This window comes from Hoplias malabaricus, chromosome 2, assembly GCF_029633855.1.
Source record: "Hoplias malabaricus isolate fHopMal1 chromosome 2, fHopMal1.hap1, whole genome shotgun sequence".
Taxonomy (NCBI): domain Eukaryota; kingdom Metazoa; phylum Chordata; class Actinopteri; order Characiformes; family Erythrinidae; genus Hoplias; species Hoplias malabaricus.
The window spans coordinates 75,079,579-75,092,951 of record NC_089801.1 but is presented as its reverse complement, the minus strand read 5'-3'; the positions used below and the strand labels follow the sequence as shown (position 1 = coordinate 75,092,951).

Here is a 13,373-nt window from a genome sequence, read left to right as displayed (position 1 = left end):
CGTCTGTGTTGACCTCTAATTGGCGTGTTAATTTATGCACAGATTATCCCACCCTGACCTTTGTTCAGTCTGCACCCTCCGCAAGAGTCTTAGACCTCCAGCAGAGGAGCGGAAGGCCTGCCGTTAGCCGTCATATCTCGGGTTTCTCTTCAGTCACGTACAAATCTTTCGCCTTTTACTAAAGATTTCCGTGGAGGGGAACGTTGACGAGTTTTGTGTATTTTTGAAGGCTCTGTTGCTGCAGAGCTACACATTTTCTTCCTGTATAATGACAGAGCGACAGCCGTCTTTGGAGCACGCCTTGCCACAAGTTCCTGTAGCAGCAGCTCTTAGCTTCTGTTTGCAGTTCTTGGTGGGAGGAGCCTCCGGTGTGGTGGTGGTGTCTGAGTGGGAGGGGTCAAGGTCTGACGACCAGGTTTAAATACCCTCCAGTAGTTGCTGGTTTGCGGCAGGGTGCTCCGGGCCGGCCGGGCCTTTCCGGTTATCGCTTCTCGGCCTTTTGGCTAAGATCAAGTGTAGTATCTGTTCTTATCAGTTTAATATCTGATACGTCCTCTATACGAGGACTACATATTAAATTGATTTTTTGAGCAGGGAGACGGAAGAGGGGCTTGCTCCGTCCGCTCCACGCATCGACCCGGTATTGCAGTACTTCTGGGAACGGTGCACCTCCTTAAACTGGTTAAAAGTCAGAAAGAAATAAGTTAGGACATGGGTACGGCTTTATGATGTTGCCTTCTCGAGGCTGTTGTCTTTTTAATCTGTTTCATGGTTTTCCCTCCATTTTTCTTCTTTTTTTTTTTTTTTTTTTTTTTAAATACAAATCTATGATCTCATGTTTTTCTCGTCTGTGTTGACCTCTAATTGGCGTGTTAATTTATGCACAGATTATCCCACCCTGACCTTTGTTCAGTCTGCACCCTCCGCAAGAGTCTTAGACCTCCAGCAGAGGAGCGGAAGGCCTGCCGTTAGCCGTCATATCTCGGGTTTCTCTTCAGTCACGTACAAATCTTTCGCCTTTTACTAAAGATTTCCGTGGAGGGGAACGTTGACGAGTTTTGTGTATTTTTGAAGGCTCTGTTGCTGCAGAGCTACACATTTTCTTCCTGTATAATGACAGAGCGACAGCCGTCTTTGGAGCACGCCTTGCCACAAGTTCCTGTAGCAGCAGCTCTTAGCTTCTGTTTGCAGTTCTTGGTGGGAGGAGCCTCCGGTGTGGTGGTGGTGTCTGAGTGGGAGGGGTCAAGGTCTGACGACCAGGTTTAAATACCCTCCAGTAGTTGCTGGTTTGCGGCAGGGTGCTCCGGGCCGGCCGGGCCTTTCCGGTTATCGCTTCTCGGCCTTTTGGCTAAGATCAAGTGTAGTATCTGTTCTTATCAGTTTAATATCTGATACGTCCTCTATACGAGGACTACATATTAAATTGATTTTTTGAGCAGGGAGACGGAAGAGGGGCTTGCTCCGTCCGCTCCACGCATCGACCCGGTATTGCAGTACTTCTGGGAACGGTGCACCTCCTTAAACTGGTTAAAAGTCAGAAAGAAATAAGTTAGGACATGGGTACGGCTTTATGATGTTGCCTTCTCGAGGCTGTTCTCTTTTTAATCTGTTTCATGGTTTTCCCTCCATTTTTCTTCTTTTTTTTTTTTTTTTTTTTTTTTTAAATACAAATCTATGATCTCATGTTTTTCTCGTCTGTGTTGACCTCTAATTGGCGTGTTAATTTATGCACAGATTATCCCACCCTGACCTTTGTTCAGTCTGCACCCTCCGCAAGAGTCTTAGACCTCCAGCAGAGGAGCGGAAGGCCTGCCGTTAGCCGTCATATCTCGGGTTTCTCTTCAGTCACGTACAAATCTTTCGCCTTTTACTAAAGATTTCCGTGGAGGGGAACGTTGACGAGTTTTGTGTATTTTTGAAGGCTCTGTTGCTGCAGAGCTACACATTTTCTTCCTGTATAATGACAGAGCGACAGCCGTCTTTGGAGCACGCCTTGCCACAAGTTCCTGTAGCAGCAGCTCTTAGCTTCTGTTTGCAGTTCTTGGTGGGAGGAGCCTCCGGTGTGGTGGTGGTGTCTGAGTGGGAGGGGTCAAGGTCTGACGACCAGGTTTAAATACCCTCCAGTAGTTGCTGGTTTGCGGCAGGGTGCTCCGGGCCGGCCGGGCCTTTCCGGTTATCGCTTCTCGGCCTTTTGGCTAAGATCAAGTGTAGTATCTGTTCTTATCAGTTTAATATCTGATACGTCCTCTATACGAGGACTACATATTAAATTGATTTTTTGAGCAGGGAGACGGAAGAGGGGCTTGCTCCGTCCGCTCCACGCATCGACCCGGTATTGCAGTACTTCTGGGAACGGTGCACCTCCTTAAACTGGTTAAAAGTCAGAAAGAAATAAGTTAGGACATGGGTACGGCTTTATGATGTTGCCTTCTCGAGGCTGTTGTCTTTTTAATCTGTTTCATGGTTTTCCCTCCATTTTTCTTCTTTTTTTTTTTTTTTTTTTTTTTTAAATACAAATCTATGATCTCATGTTTTTCTCGTCTGTGTTGACCTCTAATTGGCGTGTTAATTTATGCACAGATTATCCCACCCTGACCTTTGTTCAGTCTGCACCCTCCGCAAGAGTCTTAGACCTCCAGCAGAGGAGCGGAAGGCCTGCCGTTAGCCGTCATATCTCGGGTTTCTCTTCAGTCACGTACAAATCTTTCGCCTTTTACTAAAGATTTCCGTGGAGGGGAACGTTGACGAGTTTTGTGTATTTTTGAAGGCTCTGTTGCTGCAGAGCTACACATTTTCTTCCTGTATAATGACAGAGCGACAGCCGTCTTTGGAGCACGCCTTGCCACAAGTTCCTGTAGCAGCAGCTCTTAGCTTCTGTTTGCAGTTCTTGGTGGGAGGAGCCTCCGGTGTGGTGGTGGTGTCTGAGTGGGAGGGGTCAAGGTCTGACGACCAGGTTTAAATACCCTCCAGTAGTTGCTGGTTTGCGGCAGGGTGCTCCGGGCCGGCCGGGCCTTTCCGGTTATCGCTTCTCGGCCTTTTGGCTAAGATCAAGTGTAGTATCTGTTCTTATCAGTTTAATATCTGATACGTCCTCTATACGAGGACTACATATTAAATTGATTTTTTGAGCAGGGAGACGGAAGAGGGGCTTGCTCCGTCCGCTCCACGCATCGACCCGGTATTGCAGTACTTCTGGGAACGGTGCACCTCCTTAAACTGGTTAAAAGTCAGAAAGAAATAAGTTAGGACATGGGTACGGCTTTATGATGTTGCCTTCTCGAGGCTGTTCTCTTTTTAATCTGTTTCATGGTTTTCCCTCCATTTTTCTTCTTTTTTTTTTTTTTTTTTTTTTTTTAAATACAAATCTATGATCTCATGTTTTTCTCGTCTGTGTTGACCTCTAATTGGCGTGTTAATTTATGCACAGATTATCCCACCCTGACCTTTGTTCAGTCTGCACCCTCCGCAAGAGTCTTAGACCTCCAGCAGAGGAGCGGAAGGCCTGCCGTTAGCCGTCATATCTCGGGTTTCTCTTCAGTCACGTACAAATCTTTCGCCTTTTACTAAAGATTTCCGTGGAGGGGAACGTTGACGAGTTTTGTGTATTTTTGAAGGCTCTGTTGCTGCAGAGCTACACATTTTCTTCCTGTATAATGACAGAGCGACAGCCGTCTTTGGAGCACGCCTTGCCACAAGTTCCTGTAGCAGCAGCTCTTAGCTTCTGTTTGCAGTTCTTGGTGGGAGGAGCCTCCGGTGTGGTGGTGGTGTCTGAGTGGGAGGGGTCAAGGTCTGACGACCAGGTTTAAATACCCTCCAGTAGTTGCTGGTTTGCGGCAGGGTGCTCCGGGCCGGCCGGGCCTTTCCGGTTATCGCTTCTCGGCCTTTTGGCTAAGATCAAGTGTAGTATCTGTTCTTATCAGTTTAATATCTGATACGTCCTCTATACGAGGACTACATATTAAATTGATTTTTTGAGCAGGGAGACGGAAGAGGGGCTTGCTCCGTCCGCTCCACGCATCGACCCGGTATTGCAGTACTTCTGGGAACGGTGCACCTCCTTAAACTGGTTAAAAGTCAGAAAGAAATAAGTTAGGACATGGGTACGGCTTTATGATGTTGCCTTCTCGAGGCTGTTCTCTTTTTAATCTGTTTCATGGTTTTCCCTCCATTTTTCTTCTTTTTTTTTTTTTTTTTTTTTTTTAAATACAAATCTATGATCTCATGTTTTTCTCGTCTGTGTTGACCTCTAATTGGCGTGTTAATTTATGCACAGATTATCCCACCCTGACCTTTGTTCAGTCTGCACCCTCCGCAAGAGTCTTAGACCTCCAGCAGAGGAGCGGAAGGCCTGCCGTTAGCCGTCATATCTCGGGTTTCTCTTCAGTCACGTACAAATCTTTCGCCTTTTACTAAAGATTTCCGTGGAGGGGAACGTTGACGAGTTTTGTGTATTTTTGAAGGCTCTGTTGCTGCAGAGCTACACATTTTCTTCCTGTATAATGACAGAGCGACAGCCGTCTTTGGAGCACGCCTTGCCACAAGTTCCTGTAGCAGCAGCTCTTAGCTTCTGTTTGCAGTTCTTGGTGGGAGGAGCCTCCGGTGTGGTGGTGGTGTCTGAGTGGGAGGGGTCAAGGTCTGACGACCAGGTTTAAATACCCTCCAGTAGTTGCTGGTTTGCGGCAGGGTGCTCCGGGCCGGCCGGGCCTTTCCGGTTATCGCTTCTCGGCCTTTTGGCTAAGATCAAGCGTAGTATCTGTTCTTATCAGTTTAATATCTGATACGTCCTCTATACGAGGACTACATATTAAATTGATTTTTTGAGCAGGGAGACGGAAGAGGGGCTTGCTCCGTCCGCTCCACGCATCGACCCGGTATTGCAGTACTTCTGGGAACGGTGCACCTCCTTAAACTGGTTAAAAGTCAGAAAGAAATAAGTTAGGACATGGGTACGGCTTTATGATGTTGCCTTCTCGAGGCTGTTGTCTTTTTAATCTGTTTCATGGTTTTCCCTCCATTTTTCTTCTTTTTTTTTTTTTTTTTTTTTTTAAATACAAATCTATGATCTCATGTTTTTCTCGTCTGTGTTGACCTCTAATTGGCGTGTTAATTTATGCACAGATTATCCCACCCTGACCTTTGTTCAGTCTGCACCCTCCGCAAGAGTCTTAGACCTCCAGCAGAGGAGCGGAAGGCCTGCCGTTAGCCGTCATATCTCGGGTTTCTCTTCAGTCACGTACAAATCTTTCGCCTTTTACTAAAGATTTCCGTGGAGGGGAACGTTGACGAGTTTTGTGTATTTTTGAAGGCTCTGTTGCTGCAGAGCTACACATTTTCTTCCTGTATAATGACAGAGCGACAGCCGTCTTTGGAGCACGCCTTGCCACAAGTTCCTGTAGCAGCAGCTCTTAGCTTCTGTTTGCAGTTCTTGGTGGGAGGAGCCTCCGGTGTGGTGGTGGTGTCTGAGTGGGAGGGGTCAAGGTCTGACGACCAGGTTTAAATACCCTCCAGTAGTTGCTGGTTTGCGGCAGGGTGCTCCGGGCCGGCCGGGCCTTTCCGGTTATCGCTTCTCGGCCTTTTGGCTAAGATCAAGCGTAGTATCTGTTCTTATCAGTTTAATATCTGATACGTCCTCTATACGAGGACTACATATTAAATTGATTTTTTGAGCAGGGAGACGGAAGAGGGGCTTGCTCCGTCCGCTCCACGCATCGACCCGGTATTGCAGTACTTCTGGGAACGGTGCACCTCCTTAAACTGGTTAAAAGTCAGAAAGAAATAAGTTAGGACATGGGTACGGCTTTATGATGTTGCCTTCTCGAGGCTGTTGTCTTTTTAATCTGTTTCATGGTTTTCCCTCCATTTTTCTTCTTTTTTTTTTTTTTTTTTTTTTTTAAATACAAATCTATGATCTCATGTTTTTCTCGTCTGTGTTGACCTCTAATTGGCGTGTTAATTTATGCACAGATTATCCCACCCTGACCTTTGTTCAGTCTGCACCCTCCGCAAGAGTCTTAGACCTCCAGCAGAGGAGCGGAAGGCCTGCCGTTAGCCGTCATATCTCGGGTTTCTCTTCAGTCACGTACAAATCTTTCGCCTTTTACTAAAGATTTCCGTGGAGGGGAACGTTGACGAGTTTTGTGTATTTTTGAAGGCTCTGTTGCTGCAGAGCTACACATTTTCTTCCTGTATAATGACAGAGCGACAGCTGTCTTTGGAGCACGCCTTGCCACAAGTTCCTGTAGCAGCAGCTCTTAGCTTCTGTTTGCAGTTCTTGGTGGGAGGAGCCTCCGGTGTGGTGGTGGTGTCTGAGTGGGAGGGGTCAAGGTCTGACGACCAGGTTTAAATACCCTCCAGTAGTTGCTGGTTTGCGGCAGGGTGCTCCGGGCCTTTCCGGTTATCGCTTCTCGGCCTTTTGGCTAAGATCAAGTGTAGTATCTGTTCTTATCAGTTTAATATCTGATACGTCCTCTATACGAGGACTACATATTAAATTGATTTTTTGAGCAGGGAGACGGAAGAGGGGCTTGCTCCGTCCGCTCCACGCATCGACCCGGTATTGCAGTACTTCTGGGAACGGTGCACCTCCTTAAACTGGTTAAAAGTCAGAAAGAAATAAGTTAGGACATGGGTACGGCTTTATGATGTTGCCTTCTCGAGGCTGTTCTCTTTTTAATCTGTTTCATGGTTTTCCCTCCATTTTTCTTCTTTTTTTTTTTTTTTTTTTTTTTTAAATACAAATCTATGATCTCATGTTTTTCTCGTCTGTGTTGACCTCTAATTGGCGTGTTAATTTATGCACAGATTATCCCACCCTGACCTTTGTTCAGTCTGCACCCTCCGCAAGAGTCTTAGACCTCCAGCAGAGGAGCGGAAGGCCTGCCGTTAGCCGTCATATCTCGGGTTTCTCTTCAGTCACGTACAAATCTTTCGCCTTTTACTAAAGATTTCCGTGGAGGGGAACGTTGACGAGTTTTGTGTATTTTTGAAGGCTCTGTTGCTGCAGAGCTACACATTTTCTTCCTGTATAATGACAGAGCGACAGCTGTCTTTGGAGCACGCCTTGCCACAAGTTCCTGTAGCAGCAGCTCTTAGCTTCTGTTTGCAGTTCTTGGTGGGAGGAGCCTCCGGTGTGGTGGTGGTGTCTGAGTGGGAGGGGTCAAGGTCTGACGACCAGGTTTAAATACCCTCCAGTAGTTGCTGGTTTGCGGCAGGGTGCTCCGGGCCTTTCCGGTTATCGCTTCTCGGCCTTTTGGCTAAGATCAAGTGTAGTATCTGTTCTTATCAGTTTAATATCTGATACGTCCTCTATACGAGGACTACATATTAAATTGATTTTTTGAGCAGGGAGACGGAAGAGGGGCTTGCTCCGTCCGCTCCACGCATCGACCCGGTATTGCAGTACTTCTGGGAACGGTGCACCTCCTTAAACTGGTTAAAAGTCAGAAAGAAATAAGTTAGGACATGGGTACGGCTTTATGATGTTGCCTTCTCGAGGCTGTTCTCTTTTTAATCTGTTTCATGGTTTTCCCTCCATTTTTCTTCTTTTTTTTTTTTTTTTTTTTTTTTAAATACAAATCTATGATCTCATGTTTTTCTCGTCTGTGTTGACCTCTAATTGGCGTGTTAATTTATGCACAGATTATCCCACCCTGACCTTTGTTCAGTCTGCACCCTCCGCAAGAGTCTTAGACCTCCAGCAGAGGAGCGGAAGGCCTGCCGTTAGCCGTCATATCTCGGGTTTCTCTTCAGTCACGTACAAATCTTTCGCCTTTTACTAAAGATTTCCGTGGAGGGGAACGTTGACGAGTTTTGTGTATTTTTGAAGGCTCTGTTGCTGCAGAGCTACACATTTTCTTCCTGTATAATGACAGAGCGACAGCCGTCTTTGGAGCACGCCTTGCCACAAGTTCCTGTAGCAGCAGCTCTTAGCTTCTGTTTGCAGTTCTTGGTGGGAGGAGCCTCCGGTGTGGTGGTGGTGTCTGAGTGGGAGGGGTCAAGGTCTGACGACCAGGTTTAAATACCCTCCAGTAGTTGCTGGTTTGCGGCAGGGTGCTCCGGGCCGGCCGGGCCTTTCCGGTTATCGCTTCTCGGCCTTTTGGCTAAGATCAAGCGTAGTATCTGTTCTTATCAGTTTAATATCTGATACGTCCTCTATACGAGGACTACATATTAAATTGATTTTTTGAGCAGGGAGACGGAAGAGGGGCTTGCTCCGTCCGCTCCACCCATCGACCCGGTATTGCAGTACTTCTGGGAACGGTGCACCTCCTTAAACTGGTTAAAAGTCAGAAAGAAATAAGTTAGGACATGGGTACGGCTTTATGATGTTGCCTTCTCGAGGCTGTTCTCTTTTTAATCTGTTTCATGGTTTTCCCTCCATTTTTCTTCTTTTTTTTTTTTTTTTTTTTTTTTTAAATACAAATCTATGATCTCATGTTTTTCTCGTCTGTGTTGACCTCTAATTGGCGTGTTAATTTATGCACAGATTATCCCACCCTGACCTTTGTTCAGTCTGCACCCTCCGCAAGAGTCTTAGACCTCCAGCAGAGGAGCGGAAGGCCTGCCGTTAGCCGTCATATCTCGGGTTTCTCTTCAGTCACGTACAAATCTTTCGCCTTTTACTAAAGATTTCCGTGGAGGGGAACGTTGACGAGTTTTGTGTATTTTTGAAGGCTCTGTTGCTGCAGAGCTACACATTTTCTTCCTGTATAATGACAGAGCGACAGCCGTCTTTGGAGCACGCCTTGCCACAAGTTCCTGTAGCAGCAGCTCTTAGCTTCTGTTTGCAGTTCTTGGTGGGAGGAGCCTCCGGTGTGGTGGTGGTGTCTGAGTGGGAGGGGTCAAGGTCTGACGACCAGGTTTAAATACCCTCCAGTAGTTGCTGGTTTGCGGCAGGGTGCTCCGGGCCTTTCCGGTTATCGCTTCTCGGCCTTTTGGCTAAGATCAAGTGTAGTATCTGTTCTTATCAGTTTAATATCTGATACGTCCTCTATACGAGGACTACATATTAAATTGATTTTTTGAGCAGGGAGACGGAAGAGGGGCTTGCTCCGTCCGCTCCACGCATCGACCCGGTATTGCAGTACTTCTGGGAACGGTGCACCTCCTTAAACTGGTTAAAAGTCAGAAAGAAATAAGTTAGGACATGGGTACGGCTTTATGATGTTGCCTTCTCGAGGCTGTTCTCTTTTTAATCTGTTTCATGGTTTTCCCTCCATTTTTCTTCTTTTTTTTTTTTTTTTTTTTTTTTAAATACAAATCTATGATCTCATGTTTTTCTCGTCTGTGTTGACCTCTAATTGGCGTGTTAATTTATGCACAGATTATCCCACCCTGACCTTTGTTCAGTCTGCACCCTCCGCAAGAGTCTTAGACCTCCAGCAGAGGAGCGGAAGGCCTGCCGTTAGCCGTCATATCTCGGGTTTCTCTTCAGTCACGTACAAATCTTTCGCCTTTTACTAAAGATTTCCGTGGAGGGGAACGTTGACGAGTTTTGTGTATTTTTGAAGGCTCTGTTGCTGCAGAGCTACACATTTTCTTCCTGTATAATGACAGAGCGACAGCTGTCTTTGGAGCACGCCTTGCCACAAGTTCCTGTAGCAGCAGCTCTTAGCTTCTGTTTGCAGTTCTTGGTGGGAGGAGCCTCCGGTGTGGTGGTGGTGTCTGAGTGGGAGGGGTCAAGGTCTGACGACCAGGTTTAAATACCCTCCAGTAGTTGCTGGTTTGCGGCAGGGTGCTCCGGGCCTTTCCGGTTATCGCTTCTCGGCCTTTTGGCTAAGATCAAGTGTAGTATCTGTTCTTATCAGTTTAATATCTGATACGTCCTCTATACGAGGACTACATATTAAATTGATTTTTTGAGCAGGGAGACGGAAGAGGGGCTTGCTCCGTCCGCTCCACGCATCGACCCGGTATTGCAGTACTTCTGGGAACGGTGCACCTCCTTAAACTGGTTAAAAGTCAGAAAGAAATAAGTTAGGACATGGGTACGGCTTTATGATGTTGCCTTCTCGAGGCTGTTCTCTTTTTAATCTGTTTCATGGTTTTCCCTCCATTTTTCTTCTTTTTTTTTTTTTTTTTTTTTTTTAAATACAAATCTATGATCTCATGTTTTTCTCGTCTGTGTTGACCTCTAATTGGCGTGTTAATTTATGCACAGATTATCCCACCCTGACCTTTGTTCAGTCTGCACCCTCCGCAAGAGTCTTAGACCTCCAGCAGAGGAGCGGAAGGCCTGCCGTTAGCCGTCATATCTCGGGTTTCTCTTCAGTCACGTACAAATCTTTCGCCTTTTACTAAAGATTTCCGTGGAGGGGAACGTTGACGAGTTTTGTGTATTTTTGAAGGCTCTGTTGCTGCAGAGCTACACATTTTCTTCCTGTATAATGACAGAGCGACAGCCGTCTTTGGAGCACGCCTTGCCACAAGTTCCTGTAGCAGCAGCTCTTAGCTTCTGTTTGCAGTTCTTGGTGGGAGGAGCCTCCGGTGTGGTGGTGGTGTCTGAGTGGGAGGGGTCAAGGTCTGACGACCAGGTTTAAATACCCTCCAGTAGTTGCTGGTTTGCGGCAGGGTGCTCCGGGCCGGCCGGGCCTTTCCGGTTATCGCTTCTCGGCCTTTTGGCTAAGATCAAGCGTAGTATCTGTTCTTATCAGTTTAATATCTGATACGTCCTCTATACGAGGACTACATATTAAATTGATTTTTTGAGCAGGGAGACGGAAGAGGGGCTTGCTCCGTCCGCTCCACCCATCGACCCGGTATTGCAGTACTTCTGGGAACGGTGCACCTCCTTAAACTGGTTAAAAGTCAGAAAGAAATAAGTTAGGACATGGGTACGGCTTTATGATGTTGCCTTCTCGAGGCTGTTCTCTTTTTAATCTGTTTCATGGTTTTCCCTCCATTTTTCTTCTTTTTTTTTTTTTTTTTTTTTTTTTAAATACAAATCTATGATCTCATGTTTTTCTCGTCTGTGTTGACCTCTAATTGGCGTGTTAATTTATGCACAGATTATCCCACCCTGACCTTTGTTCAGTCTGCACCCTCCGCAAGAGTCTTAGACCTCCAGCAGAGGAGCGGAAGGCCTGCCGTTAGCCGTCATATCTCGGGTTTCTCTTCAGTCACGTACAAATCTTTCGCCTTTTACTAAAGATTTCCGTGGAGGGGAACGTTGACGAGTTTTGTGTATTTTTGAAGGCTCTGTTGCTGCAGAGCTACACATTTTCTTCCTGTATAATGACAGAGCGACAGCCGTCTTTGGAGCACGCCTTGCCACAAGTTCCTGTAGCAGCAGCTCTTAGCTTCTGTTTGCAGTTCTTGGTGGGAGGAGCCTCCGGTGTGGTGGTGGTGTCTGAGTGGGAGGGGTCAAGGTCTGACGACCAGGTTTAAATACCCTCCAGTAGTTGCTGGTTTGCGGCAGGGTGCTCCGGGCCGGCCGGGCCTTTCCGGTTATCGCTTCTCGGCCTTTTGGCTAAGATCAAGTGTAGTATCTGTTCTTATCAGTTTAATATCTGATACGTCCTCTATACGAGGACTACATATTAAATTGATTTTTTGAGCAGGGAGACGGAAGAGGGGCTTGCTCCGTCCGCTCCACGCATCGACCCGGTATTGCAGTACTTCTGGGAACGGTGCACCTCCTTAAACTGGTTAAAAGTCAGAAAGAAATAAGTTAGGACATGGGTACGGCTTTATGATGTTGCCTTCTCGAGGCTGTTCTCTTTTTAATCTGTTTCATGGTTTTCCCTCCATTTTTCTTCTTTTTTTTTTTTTTTTTTTTTTTTAAATACAAATCTATGATCTCATGTTTTTCTCGTCTGTGTTGACCTCTAATTGGCGTGTTAATTTATGCACAGATTATCCCACCCTGACCTTTGTTCAGTCTGCACCCTCCGCAAGAGTCTTAGACCTCCAGCAGAGGAGCGGAAGGCCTGCCGTTAGCCGTCATATCTCGGGTTTCTCTTCAGTCACGTACAAATCTTTCGCCTTTTACTAAAGATTTCCGTGGAGGGGAACGTTGACGAGTTTTGTGTATTTTTGAAGGCTCTGTTGCTGCAGAGCTACACATTTTCTTCCTGTATAATGACAGAGCGACAGCTGTCTTTGGAGCACGCCTTGCCACAAGTTCCTGTAGCAGCAGCTCTTAGCTTCTGTTTGCAGTTCTTGGTGGGAGGAGCCTCCGGTGTGGTGGTGGTGTCTGAGTGGGAGGGGTCAAGGTCTGACGACCAGGTTTAAATACCCTCCAGTAGTTGCTGGTTTGCGGCAGGGTGCTCCGGGCCTTTCCGGTTATCGCTTCTCGGCCTTTTGGCTAAGATCAAGTGTAGTATCTGTTCTTATCAGTTTAATATCTGATACGTCCTCTATACGAGGACTACATATTAAATTGATTTTTTGAGCAGGGAGACGGAAGAGGGGCTTGCTCCGTCCGCTCCACGCATCGACCCGGTATTGCAGTACTTCTGGGAACGGTGCACCTCCTTAAACTGGTTAAAAGTCAGAAAGAAATAAGTTAGGACATGGGTACGGCTTTATGATGTTGCCTTCTCGAGGCTGTTCTCTTTTTAATCTGTTTCATGGTTTTCCCTCCATTTTTCTTCTTTTTTTTTTTTTTTTTTTTTTTTAAATACAAATCTATGATCTCATGTTTTTCTCGTCTGTGTTGACCTCTAATTGGCGTGTTAATTTATGCACAGATTATCCCACCCTGACCTTTGTTCAGTCTGCACCCTCCGCAAGAGTCTTAGACCTCCAGCAGAGGAGCGGAAGGCCTGCCGTTAGCCGTCATATCTCGGGTTTCTCTTCAGTCACGTACAAATCTTTCGCCTTTTACTAAAGATTTCCGTGGAGGGGAACGTTGACGAGTTTTGTGTATTTTTGAAGGCTCTGTTGCTGCAGAGCTACACATTTTCTTCCTGTATAATGACAGAGCGACAGCTGTCTTTGGAGCACGCCTTGCCACAAGTTCCTGTAGCAGCAGCTCTTAGCTTCTGTTTGCAGTTCTTGGTGGGAGGAGCCTCCGGTGTGGTGGTGGTGTCTGAGTGGGAGGGGTCAAGGTCTGACGACCAGGTTTAAATACCCTCCAGTAGTTGCTGGTTTGCGGCAGGGTGCTCCGGGCCTTTCCGGTTATCGCTTCTCGGCCTTTTGGCTAAGATCAAGTGTAGTATCTGTTCTTATCAGTTTAATATCTGATACGTCCTCTATACGAGGACTACATATTAAATTGATTTTTTGAGCAGGGAGACGGAAGAGGGGCTTGCTCCGTCCGCTCCACGCATCGACCCGGTATTGCAGTACTTCTGGGAACGGTGCACCTCCTTAAACTGGTTAAAAGTCAGAAAGAAATAAGTTAGGACATGGGTACGGCTTTATGATGTTGC

The 13,373-nt window shown here is 46.5% G+C and overlaps 32 non-coding genes across 32 annotated transcripts; all 32 read left to right on the top strand.

The window, feature by feature from the left end:
* The first annotated feature begins 134 nt into the window (after positions 1-134).
* On the top strand, positions 135-248 carry LOC136688658 (U5 spliceosomal RNA). The gene has a single exon (XR_010801349.1). It is a non-coding gene; the product is annotated as a U5 spliceosomal RNA (small nuclear RNA).
* Positions 249-483: 235 nt separating this feature from the next.
* On the top strand, positions 484-674 carry LOC136688161 (U2 spliceosomal RNA). Its single transcript, XR_010800868.1, has one exon. It is a non-coding gene; the product is annotated as a U2 spliceosomal RNA (small nuclear RNA).
* Positions 675-979: 305 nt separating this feature from the next.
* Positions 980-1,093, top strand: LOC136688657 (U5 spliceosomal RNA). Its single transcript, XR_010801348.1, has one exon. It is a non-coding gene; the product is annotated as a U5 spliceosomal RNA (small nuclear RNA).
* Positions 1,094-1,328: 235 nt separating this feature from the next.
* Positions 1,329-1,519, top strand: LOC136688160 (U2 spliceosomal RNA). The gene has a single exon (XR_010800867.1). It is a non-coding gene; the product is annotated as a U2 spliceosomal RNA (small nuclear RNA).
* A 307-nt stretch (positions 1,520-1,826) lies between these two features.
* On the top strand, positions 1,827-1,940 carry LOC136688656 (U5 spliceosomal RNA). The gene has a single exon (XR_010801347.1). It is a non-coding gene; the product is annotated as a U5 spliceosomal RNA (small nuclear RNA).
* Positions 1,941-2,175: 235 nt separating this feature from the next.
* On the top strand, positions 2,176-2,366 carry LOC136688158 (U2 spliceosomal RNA). The gene has a single exon (XR_010800866.1). It is a non-coding gene; the product is annotated as a U2 spliceosomal RNA (small nuclear RNA).
* A 306-nt stretch (positions 2,367-2,672) lies between these two features.
* Positions 2,673-2,786, top strand: LOC136688655 (U5 spliceosomal RNA). The gene has a single exon (XR_010801346.1). It is a non-coding gene; the product is annotated as a U5 spliceosomal RNA (small nuclear RNA).
* Positions 2,787-3,021: 235 nt separating this feature from the next.
* LOC136688157 (U2 spliceosomal RNA) lies at positions 3,022-3,212 on the top strand. The gene has a single exon (XR_010800865.1). It is a non-coding gene; the product is annotated as a U2 spliceosomal RNA (small nuclear RNA).
* A 307-nt stretch (positions 3,213-3,519) lies between these two features.
* LOC136688654 (U5 spliceosomal RNA) lies at positions 3,520-3,633 on the top strand. The gene has a single exon (XR_010801345.1). It is a non-coding gene; the product is annotated as a U5 spliceosomal RNA (small nuclear RNA).
* A 235-nt stretch (positions 3,634-3,868) lies between these two features.
* LOC136688156 (U2 spliceosomal RNA) lies at positions 3,869-4,059 on the top strand. Its single transcript, XR_010800864.1, has one exon. It is a non-coding gene; the product is annotated as a U2 spliceosomal RNA (small nuclear RNA).
* A 306-nt stretch (positions 4,060-4,365) lies between these two features.
* On the top strand, positions 4,366-4,479 carry LOC136688653 (U5 spliceosomal RNA). Its single transcript, XR_010801344.1, has one exon. It is a non-coding gene; the product is annotated as a U5 spliceosomal RNA (small nuclear RNA).
* A 235-nt stretch (positions 4,480-4,714) lies between these two features.
* LOC136688290 (U2 spliceosomal RNA) lies at positions 4,715-4,905 on the top strand. The gene has a single exon (XR_010800997.1). It is a non-coding gene; the product is annotated as a U2 spliceosomal RNA (small nuclear RNA).
* Positions 4,906-5,210: 305 nt separating this feature from the next.
* Positions 5,211-5,324, top strand: LOC136688652 (U5 spliceosomal RNA). Its single transcript, XR_010801343.1, has one exon. It is a non-coding gene; the product is annotated as a U5 spliceosomal RNA (small nuclear RNA).
* Positions 5,325-5,559: 235 nt separating this feature from the next.
* LOC136688289 (U2 spliceosomal RNA) lies at positions 5,560-5,750 on the top strand. The gene has a single exon (XR_010800996.1). It is a non-coding gene; the product is annotated as a U2 spliceosomal RNA (small nuclear RNA).
* A 306-nt stretch (positions 5,751-6,056) lies between these two features.
* Positions 6,057-6,170, top strand: LOC136688651 (U5 spliceosomal RNA). The gene has a single exon (XR_010801342.1). It is a non-coding gene; the product is annotated as a U5 spliceosomal RNA (small nuclear RNA).
* Positions 6,171-6,396: 226 nt separating this feature from the next.
* Positions 6,397-6,587, top strand: LOC136688155 (U2 spliceosomal RNA). The gene has a single exon (XR_010800863.1). It is a non-coding gene; the product is annotated as a U2 spliceosomal RNA (small nuclear RNA).
* Positions 6,588-6,893: 306 nt separating this feature from the next.
* On the top strand, positions 6,894-7,007 carry LOC136688650 (U5 spliceosomal RNA). Its single transcript, XR_010801341.1, has one exon. It is a non-coding gene; the product is annotated as a U5 spliceosomal RNA (small nuclear RNA).
* Positions 7,008-7,233: 226 nt separating this feature from the next.
* LOC136688154 (U2 spliceosomal RNA) lies at positions 7,234-7,424 on the top strand. The gene has a single exon (XR_010800862.1). It is a non-coding gene; the product is annotated as a U2 spliceosomal RNA (small nuclear RNA).
* A 306-nt stretch (positions 7,425-7,730) lies between these two features.
* Positions 7,731-7,844, top strand: LOC136688648 (U5 spliceosomal RNA). The gene has a single exon (XR_010801340.1). It is a non-coding gene; the product is annotated as a U5 spliceosomal RNA (small nuclear RNA).
* A 235-nt stretch (positions 7,845-8,079) lies between these two features.
* LOC136688379 (U2 spliceosomal RNA) lies at positions 8,080-8,270 on the top strand. Its single transcript, XR_010801081.1, has one exon. It is a non-coding gene; the product is annotated as a U2 spliceosomal RNA (small nuclear RNA).
* A 307-nt stretch (positions 8,271-8,577) lies between these two features.
* LOC136688647 (U5 spliceosomal RNA) lies at positions 8,578-8,691 on the top strand. The gene has a single exon (XR_010801339.1). It is a non-coding gene; the product is annotated as a U5 spliceosomal RNA (small nuclear RNA).
* Positions 8,692-8,917: 226 nt separating this feature from the next.
* Positions 8,918-9,108, top strand: LOC136688153 (U2 spliceosomal RNA). Its single transcript, XR_010800861.1, has one exon. It is a non-coding gene; the product is annotated as a U2 spliceosomal RNA (small nuclear RNA).
* A 306-nt stretch (positions 9,109-9,414) lies between these two features.
* Positions 9,415-9,528, top strand: LOC136688646 (U5 spliceosomal RNA). Its single transcript, XR_010801338.1, has one exon. It is a non-coding gene; the product is annotated as a U5 spliceosomal RNA (small nuclear RNA).
* A 226-nt stretch (positions 9,529-9,754) lies between these two features.
* Positions 9,755-9,945, top strand: LOC136688152 (U2 spliceosomal RNA). Its single transcript, XR_010800860.1, has one exon. It is a non-coding gene; the product is annotated as a U2 spliceosomal RNA (small nuclear RNA).
* Positions 9,946-10,251: 306 nt separating this feature from the next.
* On the top strand, positions 10,252-10,365 carry LOC136688645 (U5 spliceosomal RNA). The gene has a single exon (XR_010801337.1). It is a non-coding gene; the product is annotated as a U5 spliceosomal RNA (small nuclear RNA).
* A 235-nt stretch (positions 10,366-10,600) lies between these two features.
* LOC136688378 (U2 spliceosomal RNA) lies at positions 10,601-10,791 on the top strand. The gene has a single exon (XR_010801080.1). It is a non-coding gene; the product is annotated as a U2 spliceosomal RNA (small nuclear RNA).
* A 307-nt stretch (positions 10,792-11,098) lies between these two features.
* On the top strand, positions 11,099-11,212 carry LOC136688644 (U5 spliceosomal RNA). The gene has a single exon (XR_010801336.1). It is a non-coding gene; the product is annotated as a U5 spliceosomal RNA (small nuclear RNA).
* Positions 11,213-11,447: 235 nt separating this feature from the next.
* Positions 11,448-11,638, top strand: LOC136688151 (U2 spliceosomal RNA). Its single transcript, XR_010800859.1, has one exon. It is a non-coding gene; the product is annotated as a U2 spliceosomal RNA (small nuclear RNA).
* A 306-nt stretch (positions 11,639-11,944) lies between these two features.
* LOC136688643 (U5 spliceosomal RNA) lies at positions 11,945-12,058 on the top strand. Its single transcript, XR_010801335.1, has one exon. It is a non-coding gene; the product is annotated as a U5 spliceosomal RNA (small nuclear RNA).
* A 226-nt stretch (positions 12,059-12,284) lies between these two features.
* On the top strand, positions 12,285-12,475 carry LOC136688150 (U2 spliceosomal RNA). The gene has a single exon (XR_010800858.1). It is a non-coding gene; the product is annotated as a U2 spliceosomal RNA (small nuclear RNA).
* Positions 12,476-12,781: 306 nt separating this feature from the next.
* Positions 12,782-12,895, top strand: LOC136688642 (U5 spliceosomal RNA). The gene has a single exon (XR_010801334.1). It is a non-coding gene; the product is annotated as a U5 spliceosomal RNA (small nuclear RNA).
* Positions 12,896-13,121: 226 nt separating this feature from the next.
* LOC136688149 (U2 spliceosomal RNA) lies at positions 13,122-13,312 on the top strand. Its single transcript, XR_010800857.1, has one exon. It is a non-coding gene; the product is annotated as a U2 spliceosomal RNA (small nuclear RNA).
* Positions 13,313-13,373: the final 61 nt, after the last annotated feature.